Source organism: Rutidosis leptorrhynchoides, chromosome 4 (genome assembly GCF_046630445.1).
Source record: "Rutidosis leptorrhynchoides isolate AG116_Rl617_1_P2 chromosome 4, CSIRO_AGI_Rlap_v1, whole genome shotgun sequence".
In the NCBI taxonomy this organism is placed as follows: Eukaryota; Viridiplantae; Streptophyta; class Magnoliopsida; order Asterales; family Asteraceae; genus Rutidosis; species Rutidosis leptorrhynchoides.
In genome coordinates, this window is record NC_092336.1 from 133,003,369 (window position 1) to 133,027,831 (window position 24,463).

A 24,463-nucleotide genomic window follows, 5' to 3' on the forward strand; every position below is an offset into this window, starting at 1 on the left:
CGTTGGTCCTAGCGAACCAGGTCTTGCATGAGTGTGCCTAACTGATAGTTGTTAGTAAGTCTGGACTTCGACCGTGTCTGCATGTCAAAAGTTTTGCTTATCATTTTTTATCGGAAATTACCTGCTTATCATTCCTAGTCTAGACACATTTTACTGCATTGATTGCATGAATAGTGTATAGACAAAATTCATATCTTAGCGTATCTGTTATTGTAAACTTTTCCTGACCTTTTCCGAAAATTTCTCCATGATTTATGGAATTTGGTATTATATATACATATGTAAATTATGTATTGAAGAATACCAAACTAAATTCTATAATCTAATTCATATCAAAAATCATCTCCCTAATTATACAAGATGGATCCCGTATCTAGTTCAAATTCCTTAAACTCTGACAGCTATTCCGATATGGATATTCACCTGAATTCCAAAGACAGTGTAACCGGAATGGATCAACCAATTAGCCATCATCTATTCTGGATGAGTTGGGGATGGGTTCGTAGCCTACTTAATTATTGGAGACAAGAAGAAGGCAATCCCTTCCATCCACCACATTGCCCTCTTGGCGAAGAACCTGAAGCACTTACCGGCGAACCTGTTCGAGACACCATTTTCTCTCTCATTTCCAGAGTATCTCGTCATGATAATATACTATCTCAAATTCTGGATATTATTCATTCGCTCGTCCGAACATCCAATCATCCCGGTGTAGTAGAAGAAGTCAATGAGCTTCGCGCTCGGGTAGTAGCTTTGGAGAATATGGTGCAAAGGTTACAAGCACCAGCAGAATCACTGGAATCAACAGTACCACTGACAACAACACCAACAGTACCATTACCACCACCAACAACATCCGCACCGCAAGCCTCAACATCACAACATGTACCTCGAACATCAATATCATACGCACCATAGATACCAAGGAGTACCAACAACAATAACCGATGAAGAATTAATTCATAACTTCATTGGAGAAATATTCTACGGCGATTATGTAATCTCTAAAGTCTTAGAGATAATCTATTCCAGCTGTAACCGTAAATCAGATGAGTGGACCGAAATGATAGAAGGAAGAGTAGAAACCCTGACCAGAATGGTGCACGATTTACAAGCTAGACTTGTTTTACCAGCAGCATCAACGGTATCGTCAGTATCACCAACACCGTCAAAACCTGTAGCACTACAAGTTCCGCCAATTTCATAATCACCAACATCATCACAAATCAACAACGCGTATATTATATCAACGAGTTATGAAGTATTAACTCATTTTCCCTGAAGAAATTATATGTATATTTTATATATATATATATATATATATATATATATATATATATATATATATATATATATATATATATATATATATATGTGTGAAATTTGAAAACAAAATAAATCTTTTCGTACTAAGCTATTACATGTGAATCATAACTGGTAGGTACTACTCGGTTAGTTCATGTTACTAATATGCTATACATTCTTCGTTAATGACTTAACAATCGTTAACTACAATCTCTGTTTCAACTCAAAGAATTCCATTTCCTAATAAACCAAGTGTATTATTCAATTACATAATTGATTTTACATTTTTCATTTTCGATGTACTCGAAACTTTCTAGAAAACATCATCTGTGCCTTGTAAGGTTCACAAAAATTCCACGAGCATCAACATCCTTCACCGAGGAATATCAATAAGAATAAATAATGAAGAATTGATTTCATTAGTGAAATACTCCGCGAAATTAGGTAATCTCTAATGTTTTGGAGATTATTCATTTCTAATTCAAGCCAAAAATCAAATGAGCTTAATATGATATTAACTCATTAAATCTGTATTACATCTGAAGAAAATATACATACAGATATTTTCATAAAGACTGTAACGAAAATTCTTTGTACAAAGTATTAATTGTGAAATTTTTTTTTAACGGGTAGGTAATACCCGGGAAATATTTAAGTTTGCAATTAATATGTTACACTGTACATTCTTCAACTTTGATTCAAAAATTATTAACAATACTCACAACGATATACAATCATTTTCATACAAATTCAATTACATATTCTGATATTGACGGATCAGAATCCAAGTCATAACTCTGAACCGGTGACATCATTCTTAGATCTCTACATCTTTCAAAGTTATACTTTGACTTCAAATCTGTGCAAGATCCATTAGCATTGTTTTTACCGAAAATAACCTTGTAATTTCTTTTCAAAGTATCCATTATTATCAACCGTTCAACCAGTCAACGACGACCTTTCAGACTTGTAATTTGGCCTATACGTTTTTTTTTTGTTACTGGAGAACCTTTCATGTTCCACCACATTAACAGTAAATGTACCAGCAAATTCATTAATCTGTGACTTAAAGTCTCTCCGAAAAACCATTATAATTGTTCATTGAAACCCTATCATGTACTCATCCACATCTTGTAATGGTAATTGCCATACCAACTACCGGGAATTAGCAATCAGTATTTCGAATTTCGTAGCAATTCTATGCCAACAGTTATATATATACATATAATGTCTATCTCCTAGACTTATTTACTTCGAAGGTGAAGTTTCTGAAAAACACCCAAACTGCGAAACTAGTTCTCTGAATTTTGGAAAAATGCTGATGAAGCAGCAAAAACTGTAAACGACCTTAACAGTCAAAAGTTTGATGATAAAGAATAGTATGTTGGTAAAGCTGAGAAAAAGAGAAGGTTTGGAACTGGAAAACGGATTGAGCAGACCATGAAGGAGGCTGTGGACAAATCACAAAGATTAAACCTGCCTTCAAAGAATACAAATGATTCAGTATCTGCTGAAGTCATTAACGAATACCTTGCTCCTGACTCAAAATCTGTTACAAACAAATCTTCTTCATCATCCTTCGATATTAGAAATTCTAAGATATTATCATATCTTTTATTATAAATATCTTCGATATTTCTGAAGATATCTTCATAACTATTATCATCCAAAATTATTTATCTCTTCACGCTATCTGTGTTACATCATAAAAGAAACTATTTTAGTTTCTAATTTCTGAAAATTTCAAAAAATGGATGTTTTTGAAGTAGTGTTGGGAATTGAAGCATGAGTTAGTATAATATAATGACACTTGATCAACGTGATTATATTACAGTAAGTCATGCTGAGTTTCTAATGGAACGTGATAAAGGTTCACAGATCCCACCCTCATCATGAACCATGTTACATAACTCTTTCATTCTATTTAACCTCTAAACATATCAAGAAAATATTTTTCTTGATGATTCGGTCTTTTTCGAGGTATTCTGGTAATTTGACAAGTCAGATTGTGCCATTAGCATTTCTTTCTTAGAATATTAATTATGTTCATTCCAAAATTCATACCTACGAATTCTGGACCATTATTCGCTTGACTTAAAGTCGGTAAGAGAAAACGAAAGCATGAAGCTCCGAAATATAATGGAAAATATAAAGCCCGAAAACAACCCCGAAATTACAAACCGTGTATATCAATGCGTATAGCAATATAAAGACACGGGAGAATGAAAAACAATATAACCCAAGGTAATAGTAGAAGAAAATAACTTCCTCTGGTGGTAGATGAAAAAGAAGAATGACAGATATAAAAGTTAGGAGTATATCAAGAATCAGAACTGGATGAAGCATTTCACAATCTTTTGGAAGTATGAAATGAGGAAGAAGATTATAGGAGTGGTGAAAATAATGAAACGGAAGTGGTTAATTTATAGCAAAATATCAGGCATAGCAATCGAGGCAGATTACGCATTTAAAGGAAATCTTAATTTCCTTAAATTTCGAAGAATCAAATCTTATTTAGATTATGAAGATTTTCTATTCCTTAAATTCCGAAAATCAATCGTAACTACGTCAAAGGTTAAGACGAATCTCTATTCTTTCATTTCACTCTTTTACGATAACTTCTCTCATACGCTTCGAATAATCGGATTGTTTTATCCATATTATTCAACGGTGATAAAACTCTATTTATCAACACATATGCGTCATGAAAACATTTTTATTGTTAGTCATGATGACCTCACTCAAATTTCAGGATGAAATTTCTTTAACGGGTAGGTACTGTGATGACCCGGAAATTTCTGACCAAATTTAAACTTAATCTTTGTATGATTAACATTTCCGACACGATAAGCAAAGTCTGTAAAACTAAATCTCAAAATTTTTGAACTACTTTCATATATTCAAATACCCTTCGGTTGTTCTTGACGATTCGCGAACAATTATATGTATATAGATACATATATATATACTATAACTTGAAAACGTAACAATATATTAATTGTTTGATACCGTACATTAAACTTATTGGTTTAAATATTTATTTTAATATATATGATAAGTTGGAATATTAATTATATGAATAACTTGCGACGTATATTTAAAACGTGTTTATGAATGTTGAATATATATTAACTTGGTCATAAAACGATTTGTTATTATATATATATTAACAAATAGCGAGACAATGATTTATAGAAGTAAATGACCAAAACACTCGAAAGTTTAAGACACATTTTGAATGATATAGTTTATTGATAATTTAAGACTATATTTTGACAAAGGTACGAGTCACATAACGTAAATTGCGAGTTTTCTAAACGTATGAAAATGCGTTCGAGAAACCGGAACCGGGACATAAGTCGGGTGACAACGTACGAGTCATCAGAATGAAAATTACAAGTCAACTATGCACGAGAATATAATATAATATATAATTAATTAATATAAATTATATATATTATATATTAATAAATAAATATGTCGATAAACAAGAAAACAAAAGTTTGTGAGCTGGATCAGAGGGCCATGCGATCGCATGGCCTTGAAGCACAAATCCCATGCGATCGCATGGGGTGCTTTTTCAGAAAAGGTTCTATAAATTGCACGATTTCAGTTCAATTACACACATATATTTATCTATACTTCGTTTATAATTATTATTTATATTATTATTATTATTATTATTATTATTATTATTATTATTATTATTATTATTATTATTATTATTATTATTATTATTATAATTATAATTATTAAGATTAATATTATTATTATTAATCTTATTATTTTTATTAGTAGTATTATACAAAAAATGAGGTTATGAGTGTGTCACTTTCAAAATGGTTTTCAAGCGGGATAGAGCTAAGGAAATTATGGGTTATTGCCAAGGAGGTTATGGGTAATGTTCGGGGGTATATTTGTAAATCAAACCTAGTGTTTATCATCTCCGTTGCGTCTACATACTTTCCTACAATATTGAATCTCAATATTGATACGTAAGCACTCCTATTTTATCTTTTATATATTAATTGTGTATCCATGTCTAGTGCTCGAGTATATATATTTATACATGCTTGTATGCTAAATTTCGTCGTTAAACAGTTTATGATGAATCACGAATTAAATACATATATTACTGGTAAAAGGTATATGATATGCATGTTTTTGGAAAGCTGTCGAAAAATCAATGACTTTTCATTTAGATATCGAATAGTTTCGATGAACGGATTAAAAGATATGATCAACTGAATTATGATTAACGTTAATTAAAATTGCTTTTGAATCTACAATTAAGATTTAAACAACTTGTTTACGAGATTGATAAAATGAATTTTTGAATATTACCAACCGAGTAAATAACTCCTTATATAAGGTATGTCTCGTTTTGTTGAACTATTGTCAAAATTGACTTTTTGAAACGACTTTGGATAACTTTTGTATGTCAATCTCGAGCATTAGGATTGTGATACACTATGACCAGACCTAGCTTGATAGAAATTTATTGACCAACAAATGTTCTCTAGGTTGAGATCTACGGTTATTTGGTAATCCGAGTTTCAGTCACATTTTGGTGAACGACTTTATATGCTGCTAAGGTGAGTTTCATTTGCTCCCTTTTTAATTGCTTTTGCAATCTATATTTTTGGGCTGAGAATACATGCACTTTATTTTAAATGCAATGGATACAAGTACATACTAAATTATACACCGAGTTTGAACCGAAAATCCCTTAACTTTGGTAACTAGTAACTGCCGGTTATAAGAACTGGTAGGCGCGAGTAGTTATATATGAATCCATAGGGCTTGACATCCCCGCCCGAGCTAGAGCGCTAGCCTTTTAACGGACGTGTGTTATTTAAGTTTAGGACACGTTGGTTTGCGTGTATTAAAATGAATGGGGTATTTATCATTATAACATTAAAGCTTAGTTACCAGGGTGCTCTGTTATGTAGAATCTATTGATAAACGTTTCTGGATGAAACAACTGAAATCTTGTGATCCACTTTTATATATAGACTATACGAAACATTAAAACTATGAACTCACCAACCTTTGTGTTGACACTTTTTAGCATGTTTTATTCTCAGGTTCCCTAGAAGCCTTCCGCTGTTTGCTTATATATTATACAAGCTATGTGCATGGAGTCTTACATGACATATTTTCAAGGAAACGTTGCATTCACCAAATCATCACCATGTATCTTATTTTGACTGCATTGTCAATGGAAGTACTATTGTAAACTATTATTTACGGTGATTGTCTATATGTAGAAATCATCAGATGTCGAAAACCTCTGATTTAAATATTCATTTATGGTGTGCCTTTTCAAAAGAATGCAATGTTTATAAAACGTATCATATAGAGGTCAAATACCTCGCAATGAAATCGATGAATGACGTGTTCGTCCATATGGATTTGGAGCGATCGTCAAAATACATCTTTCATAAGATCATTACAATTCAAAGCGTGCTAAAAATTCAAGAACATTCAATTTATGACCCGGCCAAATTAACATCTACATCATCAATAACAATTAAACACTTCACAAGCTTCATAAAGAACACAAACAAACTCAATATCTTGAATTAATTACCCTAATTTCGGATTTCATCACTACAAACCCTAGAATCATGAACATACCCATCAAACATATAATTACTGCAAAATCAAGACATAATGGGTAATTAAATAACTAAGACATGTTAATCTAAACAAGAATCATGCAAATCAAACACCCCACACTTATCTTTCACCAAATTATACATATAGACATACAAATTAAGTAATTAAGAAAGAAAAGTATGAAAAGAGATTAGCAATACCCTAGAAAACATGAATCAAACTTGGATTTGAAGGAAGAATTCACGAATTTGAAGGAAGAAATTAGGGTTTTTAGAGTGTTGGTTCGTGTTTGGGAGAGAAAAGCTGAGTTAAAAGTGTGTGTGGTTGAAAAATGGGTTGGATAACCCTTTAAAACGCGTTTTTTTTCTGTGTCAGGCATCTGGATGGCGTCCAAACTTCTGGACGGCGTCCAGTAAAGAAGAGCTGGACGGCGTCTAAAAATCAGGACGGCGTCCAGTAAAGAAAAGCTGGACGGCGTCCAAAAATATGGACGGCGTCCAGTTACACTAAAATGTACTGACTTCTTTTTTAGAAAATTCTTTGAAATTGGACGGAATCCAAGGGATTTTGGACGGCGTCTCACTGGTCTGGTGGCTCAAAATTTGCATAAAACTCATAAAAATTCCCATTTTCAACACACAAAAGCTCATATCATCATCATAGATCATTTTGTACATTAAAAACAATCAATCCAATCATAAAACACTCAATTCACACTATTTACACGCGTGAAGTTTCTTTAACGAGTCGTTTACCCAACTCATCCCCATTTTGATTTAGGCTTTGTTCTCGAAGTTGAGGCTAACCTCGTCTTCAATTTCCAGAGGACCATCAACATAGTGTTTGACCCGATGGCCATTCACTTTAAAAATATCGCCCTTCCAGTTCACCACTTCAATTGTACCATAAGGGTACACCCTTCTAACAACAAATGGTCCCGACTATCAGGACTTAAGCTTTCCTGGTGATAACTTGAAATGGGCATTATAAACAAGGACACGATCTCCTTCCATGAATTCTTTTGGACTTTTCAATCTCTTGCCGTGCCATTGTTTGGTCTTTTCCTTATAAATTAGAGAGTTGTCATAGGCTTCAAGCCTCAACTCGTCTAATTCATTTAACTGGGTCAAATGTAACCGACTCGCCTCTTGGTAATCCAAATTACATGCCCTTAGCGCCCAATGCGCTTTGTGTTCAATCTCCAACGGGAGATGGCATGCTTTTTCGTATACCATACGGAAAGGAGTGGTTCCAATAGGTGTTTTGTAGGCCGTGCGAAAGGCCCACAATGCATCGTTTAACTTAACTGACCACTCTTTTGGATCGGAAAGTTGAGTAGAATTCTTTACATAGCATGGGAAACACTTGATCGTGTAGACTGAAAATGTGTTCCCATGCGTAGGTCAATATGTTATTATATGGTATAGCTAACAAATGAGTGACATGGGTGTGCATACCCGCCTCAATCAAAGGAGCCCAGTCGAGATACCACGTAGCATTAATTGGTCTACGGGTAATTCGAGCAAAAGTTTTCCCGTAATCATCATTGTCCCGAAGATGTTCTAACCATACTATTGAATTATTTTGAGCGTCTTCTTCTTCGCCAGATGATGATGATGAATGTTGTTGAACCGGTGGTGGTGGTGGAACGTTTCTTGATGTTCTGCCTCTTTTCGGTTGTCCACCTCTGCTAGATTGTCCCTGCAAAACATAATAACACCAAACCAAAGGACATAGAAACCGTTTTGTTAATGTTAGCTAAAAACATAACCGAGTAGCAAGGGGAATTAGTCATTCCATTCAAAGTTCATAAGCATTGTGATTCATATAAGTAAAAGCGTATGTTCAGAATAATTGATCACAGTCAACTAAAGTCAACATAAACTAGCAAATACACTCTCACAAAAATGTAGATCACAAAATTCACAATTAGGCATCAACTTAGGACTCAAGCATGTTGTGTTCATAGGTCGTGACCTTTAAACTTGCATTCTAATGATATTCATTACAATCATAGCACAAGTTATCACAATTTAGCTCAAAATGACCATTATAATGCCACTACATTATAGCATTTCATACCATCAATCCACTTCAATAGGCTTAAACAAATGAAAATCAAGCATACATCTTTCATAAGATCATTACAATTCAAAGCATGCTAAAAATTCAAGAACATTCAATTTATGACTCGGCCAAATTAACATCTACATCATCAATAACAATTAAACACTTCACAAGCTTCATAAACAACACAAACAAACTCAATATCTTGAATTAATTACTCTAATTTCAGATTTCATCACTACAAACCCTAGAATCATGAACATACCCATTAAACATATAATTATTGCAAAATCAAGACATAATGGGTAATTAAACAACTAACACATGTTAATCTAAACAAGAATCATGCAAATCAAACACCCCACACTTAGCTTTCACCAAACTATACATATAGACATACAAATTAAGTAATTAAGAAAGAAAAGTATGAAAAGAAATTAGCAATACCCTAGAAAACATGATTCAAGCTTGGATTTGAAGGAAGAATTCACGAATTTGAAGGAAGAAATTAGGGTTTTTAGAGTGTTGGTTCGTGTTTGGGAGAGAAAAGCTGAGTTAAAAGTGTGTGTGGTTGAAAAATGGGTTGGATAACCCTTTAAAACGCGTTTTTTTTCTGAGTCAGGCATCTGGACGGCGTCCAGTAAAGAAGAACTGGACGGCGTCCAATAATCAGGACGGCGTCCAGTAAAGAAAAGCTGGACGGCGTCCAAAAATCTGGACGGCGTCCAGTTACACTAAAATGTACTGACTTCTTTTTTAGAAAATCCTTTGAAATTAGACGGCATCCAAGGGATTTTGGACGGCGTCCCACTGGTCTGGTGGCTCAAAATTTGCATAAAACTCATAAAAATTCTCATTTTCAACACACAAAAGCTCATATCATCATCATAGATCATTTTGTACATTAAAAACAATCAAACCAATCATAAAACACTCAATTCACACTATTTACACGCGTGAACTTTCTTTAACGAGTCTTTCACCCAACTCGTCTCCATTTTGATTTAGGCTTTGTTCTCGAAGTTGAGGCTAACCTCGTCTTCAATTTCCAGGGGACCATCGACATAGTGTTTGACCCGGTGGCCATTCACTTTAAAAATATTGCCCTTCCAGTTCACCACTTCAATTGTACCATAAGGGTACACCCTTCTAACTTCTAACAATAAATGGTCCCGACCATCGGGACTTAAGCTTTCCTGGTGATAACTTGAAACGGGCATTATAAACTAGGACAAGATCTCCTTCCATGAATTCTTTTGGACTTTTCAATCTCTTGTCGTGCCATTGTTTGGTCTTTTCCTTATAAATTAGAGAGTTGTCATAGGCTTCAAGCCTCAACTCGTCTAATTCATTCAACTGGGTCAAACGTAACCGACTCGCCTCTTGATAATCCAAATTACATGCCCTTAGCGCCAAATGCGCTTTGTGTTCAATCTCCAACAGGAGATGGCATGCTTTTCCGTATACTATACGGAAAGGAGTGGTTCCAATAGGTATTTTGTAGGCCGTGCGAAAGGCCCACAATGCATCGTTTAACTTAACTGACCACTCTTTTGGATTCGCACCAACGGCCTTTTCAAGTATGCGTTTTAACGACCGATTGGTATTTTCTACCTGCCCACTTGTTTGGGGATGATAGGATGTTGAAATTTTATGGATCACTCCATATCTTTTCAACACCTTTTCTAATTGCTTATTGCAAAAGTGAGTGCCCCGGTCACTGATAAGGGCTTTTGGTGTGCCAAACCTTGAGAAAAGTTCCATCAAAAAGGTTACTACAACTCGGCCATCATTTGTTGGTAGAGGTTTTACCTCCGCCCATTTGGAAACATAGTCTATGGCGACAAGTATGTAGAGGTAAGAATGAGACTTTGGAAAGGGCCCCAGAAAGTCAATTCCCCAAACATCGAACACCTCGCATACTTGGATGCTTTGTTGAGGCATTTCATCCCGTTTAGTGATTTGACCGGCCCATTGGCAAGTGTCACAAGCCTTACAAACAGTTTAGGCATCTTTGAATATTGTAGGCCAATAGAAACCGACCTCGTAAACTTTCCTCCCCGTGATTCGGGGACCAAAGTGCCCACCTGTTGGACCAAGGTGACAGTCAAGCAGAATTTCGGTGCATTCCTTCCCTGAAACACACCTGCAAATAACTCCATCCGCACATCGCCTAAATAGATAAGGGTCTTTCCAAAAATAGTATTTTAGGTCACTAAAGAATTTCTTTCTTTTCTGATGTGACCAACCGGTTTCTAGGTACCCCCCAACAATGTAATTGGCGAAATCAACATACCACGGGTCTTCCACCTTCTCTACTCTCATGAGATATTCTTCGAGAAAATCATCTCTAATACTCGATTCATAGAGTACTTCAAGATTGGGATTTTCAAGTCTAGAGAGATGGTCAGCCGCGAGATTTTCGGCACCTTTCTTGTCCTTAATCTCGATATCAAATTCTTGCAAAAGCAAGACCCATCTTAGCAATCGAGGTTTTGCATCCGGCTTAGAGAAAAGGTATTTCAATGCCGAATGATCGGTGAAGACAATTGTCTTCGATAGGACAAGATATGATCGGAATTTGTCAAAAGAAAAAACGATAGCAAGGAGCTCTTTTTCTGTGGTTGTGTAGTTCAATTGAGCTCCTTGTAAAGTCTTACTTGCATAATAAATGGGTTGAAAACGTTTCTCAACCCGTTGGCCTAAAACTGAACCAAGTGTAAAATCCGATGCATCGCACATTAGCTCGAATGGTAATGACCAATTTGGAGCTATGATTATTGGTGCGTTGACAAGTTTTTGTTTTAAAACATTGAATGCCTTAGTACATTCACTTGTGAAGACAAGGGGTGCATCTTTTTCGAGAAGTTTATTCAATGGCGTTGCAATTTTTGAAAAATCTTTAATAAATCGCCGGTAAAACCCGACATGCCCAAGAAAACTTATCACACCCTTCATATTTGAAGGAGGTGGAAGGTTGGCAATGACGTCAACCTTTGCTGGATCCACATGAATACCAACACTTGAGATTTTGTGTCCCAATACAATGCCTTCTTTAACCATAAAGTGGCATTTTTCCCAATTTAGCACTAAGTTTGATTTCTCACACCTAATTAGCATTTTCTCCAAATTTAGAAGGCATGAATTGAAAGTTTCACCGAAGACTGAAAAGTCATCCATGAACACTTCCATGCATTCTTCAATCATATCGTGAAAAACGGCCATCATGCACCTTTGGAATGTTGCGGGAGCATTACATAGACCAAAGGGCATTCGGCGGTATGAAAAGGTTCCATAGGGACATGTGAAGGTAGTCTTTTCTTGATCCTCGGGGGAGATGGGAATTTGAAAGTACCCCGAAAAACCATCTAGGAAACAATAAAAGCTATTTCCTGCTAGTCTCTCTAACATTTGATCAATGAATGGTAGCAGAAAATGGTCTTTTCTCGTGGCATCGTTTAGCTTATGATAATCTATACAAACTCGCCACCCAGTGACAGTTCGTGTTGTGATAAGCTCGTCTTTATCATTGGTAATAATAGTTATACCACCCTTTTTAGGAACACAATGGACCGGACTTATCCACGGACTGCCTGAGATTAGGTAGATTAGACCTGCATCTAGCAATTTAATGATTTCCTTTTTGACAACATCTTGCATATGAGGATTTAGTCTCCTTTGACGTTGCACCACTGGTTTGGAATTTTCTTCCATCAAGATCTTGTGCATGCAATAAGAAGGACTAATTCCTTTTATATCATGGATTTTTCATGCAATGGCTGGTTTGTGGGCCTGTAACAAGGAAACAAGACGTTCTTTTTCATGTTTAGAAAGAAGTGAGGAAATAATTACCGGAAGCTTCGAATCTTCCTGAAGGAAAGCGTACTCAAGATGATCAGGGAGCGGCTTAAGCTCCAAAATTGGAGGTTCCTCAATTGAGGATTTACTTCGGTACTCGCTATCCTTGTTCAGTTGTTCTATCTCCTCCTCGGTAAGTTCATACCCATTTGCCATCAAAGTGGCCATCACATCTATTTCTTCAACGGAAAATTCTTCATCTCCACTCGCCAAATCGTATACAACTGTTTCATCTGATTCGGAAAATTCCTGCAAGAACTCATAATGCGAATCTATGCTTTGCATAAAATAACAAGTATCATCTGAAGATTCAGGATATTTTAATGACTTGTCAATTGCAAAAGTCGCACTAGCTTCACCAATTCTAAGGGTCAACTGCTGGTCATAAACATCAATAACACATCTAGCAGTATTCAAAAATGGTCGACCCAAAATAATTGGTATTCTTTCATCAACTTCCATGTCTAAAACCACAAAGTCTGCCGAAAAAATCAGATTCCCGGTCTTAACTAACAAATTCTCTATTATTCCTCTAGAGAATTTTATAGAGCAATCAGCTAGTTGAATAGCCATTCGTGTGGTCTTGAGTTCCCTAGGGGCTAATTTAAGGTAAAACGAATAGGGCATTAAATTGATACTAGCCCCCAAATCGGCCAATGCCCTCATACAGCTGAGGTCACCCATTAGACATGGAATAGTAAAACAACCTAGATCCTAAAGCTTTTCAGGAAGTGTGTTGGACACCAGCGCTGAACATCTAGCATTCAAAGTGACTAATGAAACGCTTTCCATCTTCTTGCGGTTAGTAAGTAAGTCTTTTAAGAACTTAGCATACTTGGGCATACCTGAAATCACATCAATGAAAGACATATTTATGTTAATTTGTTTAAACATATCTAGAAATTTTAACCTTTCAGCTTCGAGCCTTTCTTGTTGTTGCTTTCTTGGGTATGGGAGCGGTGGTTGATATGGCTTCACTACGGGTTTCTCCCGTTCTTCCTTCTCAACCACTTATTCCGGCTCCTTAACCGGTTCGTCATTTTTGTTCAATGGAACACTGAAATCAGAATCTTTGGGCATTTTTGGAGCTTCGTATGCTAGACCACTCCGTGTGGTGATAACATTGGCGTGTTTATTTCGGGGGTTCTTATTAGTATCCCCCGGTAAACTCCCTGGTTTTCTTTCGCTAAGTAAACTAGCTAAACCACTCATTTGCTTCTCCAGATTCTGAATTGCAGCTTGTTGGTTTTTAAATTGGTGTTCGTTCTTCTTGTTTGTTTGGCTTATATTGGAGACAAGCTGGGTCTGAGATGCAATTAACTTCTCCAACAAACTCTCCATATTTGACTTTTTCTCTTCTTGTTGGGGTTTTTGATAAAAACCCGGAGTTTGTTGTTGGAACCCACTACTTGACCCTTGTTGGTAATTGGAATTTTGACCTTGAGGGTTGTAGGGGTTGTTGAAGTTTCGGTTAAACTGGGCTCTTCCTTGAAATTGATTATTATTTCTTTGGCTTATGAAAGCCACTTCTTCTTTTTGAACCATTGTTAAACCGGCATCACAATCTTTTCCTAAATGGAGACCACCACAGTATTCACAACCTACCTTCATACTATGAATTTCCTTGGTGATTTTTTCCATGTTTCGAGCAACACCGTCTATTTTCACACTTAGGGAACTAAGGTCATCATAAGCACCGGCGCTATGGACTTGAGCATTACGAGTAATTGGTCGTTCTTGATGCCATTCATGAGAATAATCGGCTTGCTTCTCGATTATCTCATAAGCCTCTTGCTCGGTTTTGTCCATGAGTGAACCTCCGGCCGCTTGATCAATGAAAATTCGGGTTGCAACATCACAACCCTTGTAAAAAAATTTAAACTTGTTGGAAGGTATCCAGACCATGGTTTGGACAACCTCTTAACATTTTGGAAAATCGATTCCATGCTTCATATAAGGTTTCCATCGGCTTTTGACAAAATTGGGTAATTTCTTGTTGGAGTCTAGCGGACTTAGATGCTGAAAAATATTTCTTAAGAAATTTTTCCATCATACCATCCCAAGTTTCTATCGTAGCCTCGGCCAATGAATCTAACCAACTTCGGGCTTCCCCGTGGAGTGTCCATGGGAAAAGTCTTAAAAATATGGCCTGATCAGTGTCTGGTTTAAGTTTGAAAAGAAGACATATCTCTTGAAAAAGACGAATATGTTCGTTTGCATCTTCATTCTGACCACCACCAAATTGACAGCTGTTGTTAATCATTTGGAGAATAAGTCCTTTTATTTCAAATTTTTCTTCACCTGTGGGAGGAGTAATGGCACTACCTTGTCCGGTTCGGGTTACTTTCATCTTGGCCGCCATTGATTGTCTTGGTACCACATGCCTTGCCTCTCCTTCCATTTCAAAATTTGAAGGATGAACGGTTTCACCAAATTCAGAGTATCTTGGCTTGGTTGTACTTGATTCTGAATCAAAAGTTTCTTGCTTTGATAAAGATTTAAAAAATTCAAGTACTTCTTTTGGGATTCTACCAAGCTTTCTATCAGGTTCTGTAAGCGGTGTAAGTAATGGAGAATCTGAACTTCGGGTATGTGGCATATGCAACCTAAAATTTGTCAATCACACAACTATCAAAATTATTAAACGCACCGATTCTATAAGTTTAAAAATCAAAGACTATTAATAATTTAAAATAATTAAGAAACTATTTAATCACAAATTAGTTAACAATTCTATTTTGACACAAAACTGTCCCAGGCAGCGGCGCCAAAAACTTGATGTGCAAAACGTGGTATATGAATTGTCGTATGAAATAGTATGGAAAAATACCGATTAAAGAGTGTTACACACTAACGGGCAGTGCACCCGATCGTGTAGTAGTATAAATAATGGTTTAGTTCCGTGTATCGTTCCAAGGACAGTTGTATTAGTCAAACTAGAATTAGAAACTATATTATGATTACTAAGTAAATGAAAGAAATAATTACGCCATTGATACCTGAGGTTTGTACCCTTTTTCATCACTACACCTAAAGTTTAATTTTTGCGTGATTGGTACCTAAGTTTTGTGTGAGTTTCGTGGTTAGTACCCAATTGAAACTGACGTTAATATTTAACAGCAACCCCCTCACATGTGCCACGCATGTGAGGGTATATTTATCCATTTTCATGTATTTAATCCCTACAATACGTACGTGCTGCACAATATGGTTTTGCACGATCCTTTTTTGTTCTGCAACAGTAATTTTCATATACATAAAACCCTAGAGATCATTACCTTCTACAAGTTATTGTCAACAATGGATACAAGATTATACAAAATGTGAAGCGAGTTAAACCAATTTGATGTGAACGAGATTTATGGTATGATTTTTTTTTCTTCAAACTGTTACTGTTACATTGCGGTAGGTTACTGGTAATGATCAGTTATTTTAGCAGACAAACATAAACAAATGGATCGAAGGTGACATTTTAAGTCTAGTTATTTTAGCAGACAATCATATAAAAAATAAAACAGAAGAAACATTAAACATACCTCTGCAAGTCTGCTGCAATAAGCCAAAAGGTTATATACAAGTCTACTGTTATATCATGATTAGTGTTTATGTACTTTTATACATGATAAGTGATTATATACATGATAAGTGATTATTTATTGTTATTGTTATATATCAGTATAAGAGAATGATTGTAATTTTTTTTATTAACAATTTGCAGTTGAATATCCCACACTTTTTACAATCAAATTACATCGTGGTGTTGGAGAAAATAGTGGAGCAAAAAGAAAAAAGAAACAAAGTGGTGGCAATAAGAAGACAAAGTTGAATGTTGGGACAAGTAGTGGCTAAACCTAAATTTTTTATTTTTTTATTTATTTATTTAATTTTTTTTTTTTATGTTTATGATGTATTGTATGCACTTATGGTTTTGAACCTTTTATTTTCTAGTTCTTGAATGATTTTGACTTGATGAATGCAAATTTGGGATTTTATTTTATTTTATGGTTACAAACAGTTTCAAAAAGTTATAATACCACAATTGTTGAAACATGTATAATACCCATTTTTTTAGCAGATATGGTTCTGTTTTTGGGTTGAACAAGTATAATACCCCTTTGTTAAAACAGATTTTTTTTTTTAACAGGATGATTTGTTAAAACAACTTATGTACCATTAAATCTGTTGTTAAAACAGTGTAAAACATTTTGAATATTTGGGTCAAAATGACCACCATGACTACTTATGGATAATATGGGTCAAACTGTTGTTAAAACAGATTACAACAGTTTATATATCATGTTGCAATAAAACTGTTGCTATTGCAATAAAACAGTTTATATATCATGTTGCAATAAAATATTTTATATCTTTGTTGACTAGCTTTGACTATTTTGGTCAAAATTACCACCATGACTACTTACGGATAATGTTCACTGGTTTTGACTATATGGGTCCAAATGACCACCATGCATATAAATGTATTATAACTGGTTTTGGGTTGAACAATATTAGGGTTTATATATCATGTTGCAATAACAATGTTGATATTGTTAAAACTTTTAGGGTTAAAACAGTTATAATAACAATTTTGTTAAAACTTTTAGGGTTAAAACAGTTATAATAACACTATAGTTAAAACAGTATAAAAAAAATTGTTGACTAACTTTGACTATTTGGCTCAAAAAGACCACCATGACACTAATGTGGTTATTTCACTAAAAACAGTTAAAAAAAGAAGAAGAAAAAAAGAGAGGTTGAATGATGTTGGCTGCTTTGGTTACCACTAATGTTGTTATTTCAGTAAAAAAACAGTTAAAGAAAAAAGAAAAGAAAAGAAAAGAAAAGAAAAGAGAAAAGAGAGGTTGAATGATGTTGACTACTTTGGTTACCACTAATGTGCTGGTGTTTTGGTATACAGTAAATTGTTTTTGACACAACTATTTTGACCAAATGTTGCAAGATAAAGTGCACGACTGTTGTTGACCATGTTTTGCATACCAACTATTTATGATTGCATACCAAGTGAACCATGTTTTGCATACAAGCTGATTAAGTGCATAACTGTTTTTTTTATAGCACAAGATGATTCGAACTAACACACATACAACCATTGTTTCTGTTTTGCATAACTGTTTTGCATACAAGCTGATTAACTGATTAAGTGCACAAGATAAAAATAACACATACTACCAATACCTTGATTCATAAACTGGAACTAAAACAGCTTCATTAAAACAATTGGTTCTTGCATTACACAAAAGACATTCAACCCAATTACACCAAATAAATTACAATTTCAGAATTACTAATCAGCTTTCTAGCCAACTAAAAGAACATACATAATAAAAACAACCAACATGAACATAATTATCAACTTCATCTTCTTATCTCGACTCTTTAGCATTTTCACCTCGGCTTCAAGATTATTTTTGGCTTCTTGTGATCCAGCTTCTTAAACATGGCTGGACCAGTTTTCTTTGTTGCTATTGTCTAATTACATCCGTCTTGTTGCATTAGCTTTTAAAGAATCATTAGACACAATTCTTTTATTAGTTGTTATGCTTTTTACTGCTCTGGATAATTATCTTCCATCACTAACAACTTCACCTCCTGGACCAGGCATACTAAGATAAAAGATAATAGACATAAATCAACTAGAATCTGAATGTATAACATGAACACACTCCTTAAATCCCAAAATCACAACATAAACCATACCATAAGCAGAACTTTAACTTGTGATTATATAGTATTTTTACCAATCACAGTTAGCGAACGAGAACACATCTGTGGATCAAACCAACCAAGAAACAGGCAATTCGACCGCTGCGAATAAAAGAGCACTGAATTATAATCAATATATAAGAAATTGTTCGAAGAAAAACAAAAGTAGATCTGTACCAAAGTAGGGCAACCATAGTAGCACCTTCTAGGGTTTCTATCTTTCCATAAACAACGAATAACAACTGCTCTTCCATAAAAGCAATCGACCATTTTTGTGATCGTGCATTTTGATTATGTTGAAACTTGTAGATTAGGGTTTATGTTCAATTTGGGGATTTTGGTGCTATGGAAAGTGTATGTCTGTGTGAATTGAACGACTTTTAAATAGAATATAAAGGAATGGATTGGACGAATTTGCCCTCACATGCGTGGCACATGTGTGGGCTTGACGATTTTTAGCTGACGGCGTTATGCTGTAATACCAACCATGTAACTAACTAAAACCACAGGTACCAACCACACAACTTTTAAACTTTAGGTGTTGTGATGAAAAAGAGTACAAACCACAGGTACCAACGGCATAATTTTTTCTAAATGAAACTTAAAGGTACAAGATATTTATGTTTTTGTGGCTATTTAACGATTTAGCCAAATCAGAGAAGATTAAAAGTAAAAACAATATTTTTGGTCTTTTAAGTTTATATAATGCAAACAAGTGCAAAGAAAACAAATAAGATAGTTTGATTAAGATCAAAGATACGAAATGTTCATCTAGATATTTTACCCTCGGTATTGGATGTAAGTTATATTGTTAAGACCCGATTGAATGAATATGTATGTAAGTTACCTAATAGATTTACCAAGAGTTCTCTTTAGTAAACATGCAAACTCGATTACAAGATCAAGGGTTCCCTTTTCTCTATAGTTCTCGTGTTTGTAACCAAATAACTATGATATATATGCTAATCACCCAAATCAACTTGCCAAGAGTTCTCTTTAGCAAGTACTCAAACTAGAATTAATAAGTGGAGGGTTCCCTATCACCTAGACCTTTTCGTTTGTGACTAGTTGATTAGCTAGATCAAAGACTAGAATACCAATTGTCTTTTGCGTTCGCTCTACACAATTCATCCTTATATCGTATAATCGTTTTGATCTAATTTACCCCCTTGGTCCGATTTAGTAAACAGTCAGTCTAAGACAAGTTTGATTGTAAATCAATATGATACATCAACAAGAGTTCTCTTTATCAACAATATATCAATTAACTAGATACAAATGATTTAACATCAATAAGCATGGTTCTTTAATTCAAGCTTTAATCTATCACACATGATACATTCAATCAATAAGATTACATCCAATACCTCAGTTATTAATCTAGACAAACATTATAGAGTTTAGCCAACAATCATATTAACAAATAAAATAGCAATCAATTGATAAGTAGAATTCATTATTAAGAACAAGAAATCAACCTAATAGAGAATGAATCTTGAATGGAGAAGGTGTTGAATCTTGATTCTTGGATGTTTAAGCCTCTTCCAAGAGCTTGGAGTTCTCCAAAATAGCTCCTAAAATCGTCTTCTAACTTCTCTGGTTAGTATCTACTCGTATCTGATCATATCTCCCTTTTTTAAAGTAGTAAAAGTTGGTCAAAAAACAAAAGTAGGCTTAAACCTACTTCGGGACGGCGTCCAGATTTCTAGACGGTGTCCAGTTGTAAAGGCCTGGACGGCATCCAGATTTCTGGACGGCATCCAGTTGTGAAGGGCTGGACGGCGTCCAGATTTCTGGACGGCGTCCAGTTGTGCTGAATTTTACTGTCTCATTTTTTCCAAATCTCCCTTCATTTGGACGGCGTCCCAATCATTTTAGATGGCGTCCAACATATCTGCAGCCTCGTTTTATCATTTTAGAGGGCTAATTTGACCATAACTTGTATCGGAATCAACTATGATGAAATCACAACTTATAGAACGATCATAATTCACCAAAACTCTTTATAAACCACTTTCCGATACACTTTACATAACTTTATGTATTACTTGTAGAAACCGCCTTAACTATCCTTGATTCGAGAGTATTTCACACGATATTGCGAGATATATATATGATGTATTTGAGCAATATCATACCTCTCTATTTTCTTCTGCTCAGTAGGTACCATGTCCGGGCACAAGGTAGCCAGCTCTATAAATCGGTTGGTATAGGTCTCAATGTCATTGCCCTTAAACTTCAATTCCCAGAACTCAACTTCCAGTTTCTGAATCTGGTTCCCCGGGCAGAATTTGCCCGTCATCATTCGTTTCAAGACGGGCCACAGAAGGGCATTTGCAGCATCTAGCACTACAGTTTGGTCATATGCATTCTACCAAGTTAAAGCAAGACCACTTAGAGTGTGGGTAGCATACTTCACCCGGTCGACATCCCCACAATTGTAGATGCAAAATATTGATTCGAGTTTCTTGAACCAACGGGACAATTCAACAGCTTCCTCATTCCCTTTGAAAGACGGAGGCTTGCAGTTCATAAATTCCTTGTAGGTGCATGAAGTAGGGGTATTTTGTTTCCCTTAGTTTGTGTTCCCATGGTGATTATTATTGTTGCCTTGGGCGGTACCGAGTAGTTGTTGAAATTGTTCAGTGGTTAACGTAACATTTGGGGTATTGTTGGTAGCACCGCGAGTTGAGTGAGCCATTGTTCTTCAACACATAAGGTAATGTATTAATTGAAGAGTTATGATGCGAATAAGCTTGCAAAGTAACAACACACAATGGATAATAAAAGGTAGTATGGTTTAGTTGGTGATAATGGTGGTGAAACAGGTGAGTAAATTGGTGTGTGGACATATCCTTCTGTGTCGGATCCTTCGGTGTTCGAAATGATGATTCGATGGTGGCTAGACATCCTAGAAAAATAAGAAAGAGTACTAAGTAGATTCTAAGCCACAGTGTGAAGGCAAGATGGAAGGAGAGCATAGTAAGGCAAACGTCGAAATGATGATAACACTTAAAACTAAGGCATGAAAGGTTATAGTCCTATAGATTGCTAAGTCACCCTAACTAGCACATAAGGTACACATAATATTTAATCCTGGTTCTCGATAAAAACCTGGCTCTGATACCAATCTGTCACACCCCCAAATAGGGCCACGTGTATTTGTGACTTTTCAATATCATAACACAAGTGTACAAACGAGAACGACTCTATATGAGACGTTTTATAAAATATTAATTGTATTGCAGCGGAAAATTAATAAGGTTTTACATCTTTAATCCAATGACAAATGTCTATATATTAAATGATAAATAAAAATGATGGACTCCCATGCAGCACGCAAAGCAGGCAATCATCAACAGCACAGTAGCTAGCATCACAAAGCTAATTATAACCCGAGACAAAACATGCTTAAAACGTCAACATAAAGGTTAAGTGAAATCCATAGGTTTATATCAATAATCAAGATTTTTAGACCACAAGATTTAGTTATAAAAATCCGATATAAATCATATATCAAAAATTAAAGTATATGCCATGAGTATAATATCGAACTAAACAATTAATACCCCATGGTACCGTCGTACCACGCTTTCATTATTATGTACCCCCTTGACGATCAGTCAACGGGTAGGGACGTTGCTCCCATAGCGCTACCATCAATAATTAAGTTTGTCAACTCAAATTCCTGCAATTAACGATATTATCTAGTGGGGATTTAGCATGTAAAAATACAAGTATAAATACCTGTATAATTACAAGTTTAACAAAAAGTCTCATCCAGTTGCATATAAAGTTTTTCAAGTTACTTGTGTCTAAATCGTAAAACATTTAAAAGCAAGCATGTGTCTCATCCTAAAATATAAAAACAGTAAAAATGGACTATGAAAATCACCTTAAATAGCACAGCAAAAGATGAAGATAATTTCACGAATGAAATGAACGAGAGTATATGACTAGGCCTTCAACCTAGTGATATATAGACTTAATTAGAAATTTGTCTAACAGACAAAGAGTATGTTTACTAATATAATGATTATATTAATAGTGAAAACATATGATAAGAGTTTCTACTTTTAGAAAGTTTCCATTTAAAGTAGGTTTCTAGTCTTAGAAAGTTCGGGTTATAATCTTCACCTTAAGACGTTGTACAACTTTGTCCAAACCTCGTTGCTATCAAGTAAGTCGGGATGACCAGATGTAACCGGGGGTCAGGAACTTTCAGTTGGACTATAAGTCTACAACCTTACGTTTAATCCAAAACCTTATTCCCATCATGGCAACCTAGACATCAGCACTTGACCATAATCGTGTAAGTCATACGTTATCTTGCGATCATAACATTCACTCGTTATGTGCGTATAGGAATACGACACGTTAATGTATTAATAATATGTTTATTATATTAGTTATTATATTAATAATTCGATTATCTTTATTATTTATTCAAGTGTATATAAGTTTAGGTTTATTATCATGTTATGTTATTGTATTTTATATAATATTAATGAATTAATAAAGTATATGTATGTATAATATATGTTATATATTTTACAATGTATATGTATAATAATAAATATCTATTATATATGTTAAATAAATATTTAATTATTAATTAAATATTTATTTGCAGATTTTTATATTTAGAATTATTATAATTAATTAATATATTTTTATATACATTTTATATATTTCAAAAATAGCTATATACTTCCCTAAATTCATTTTTAATTTAATTAAATATCATATAATTATAAGTTTCCATAAGTTCATAAATCTGTAGAAAAATTTTAAAATAATATTATACCTTTTCCTTATATTTATTTCCTTATTTGTTTTCGGTTTATACACAAATAGAGTTTAATTATGGAATAAATATTAATTCGACCCAAATAATTATTTTTTTAATTTTTGCAGGTCTAGCTAAGTTTTATAAACTCATAAAAATTTTATATATATTTTATTTACTGTTAAAATATTTATTATGAATTTTGCATTGTTTTTATGTTTAAATAATAGATAATTCTAAATTAATTATAAATAATACTCCAATAATTTTTATAATTATTTTTATATGTTATACTACTGTTCTAAATACCTTTTATATAATACTTACTATTTTTGATATTTTATTAAATTTTAAATTCGTTTTATGTGTACTTAAGTAATTCGGTATACAAATAAATAAAGAATAAATATATATAATGTTATATAAATTAGAGTTTCTACTTTATAAATTATCAAAAATATATTACACTTTTTAAAATTATTTTTATTGTTTTTAAGTATTTATAGAATTTAAAACTCAATTTATACGTTATTTATGTAAACCGAGTTATAAATAAATTAATAACAATCATTCTAGTGATTCTAAAAACTAAATAATTTATGTTTACATGTTAGAATAATATTAAGATGATTTTAGACCAGATCCCCTGGATTTATAAAGTTTTTATTAATTACTTTTGCATTTTCCTCTTATTTGGTTACTAAAAATATGATTAATTCATTATAAATTTATATTTAATATATATAAATTGTATTTTGTTCATAATAATTATTACAAGTATGTTACTTTACTGTAAAAATATTTACATAATTTATTTCGAATTATTTATATGTTTACAGTTATTTATGTATAACGTGTATATATATTTATATTAATTTTGTTTTTTATTATTTAAAAATATAATTTCGACTTATAAATCTGTAAAAGTATTTTTTTATAAATTTATAATACATAATAGTAATTATCATGTGTTACATATATTTATTTTTGTTGTATATAATTTAATAAAAAATAAATAAAGTAATCGGCTAAAAAAATAAAAATCCAAAAAATAAAAGAAAAGAAAGAAAACTTACAAAATAAATTTGGGGTTTTGAG

The 24,463-nt window shown here is 33.9% G+C and overlaps 1 non-coding gene across 1 annotated transcript; it reads left to right on the forward strand.

The window, feature by feature from the left end:
• The first annotated feature begins 14,750 nt into the window (after nt 1-14,750).
• On the forward strand, nt 14,751-14,857 carry LOC139845952 (small nucleolar RNA R71). Its single transcript, XR_011758703.1, has one exon. It is a non-coding gene; the product is annotated as a small nucleolar RNA R71 (small nucleolar RNA).
• The last annotated feature ends 9,606 nt before the right edge of the window (nt 14,858-24,463 follow it).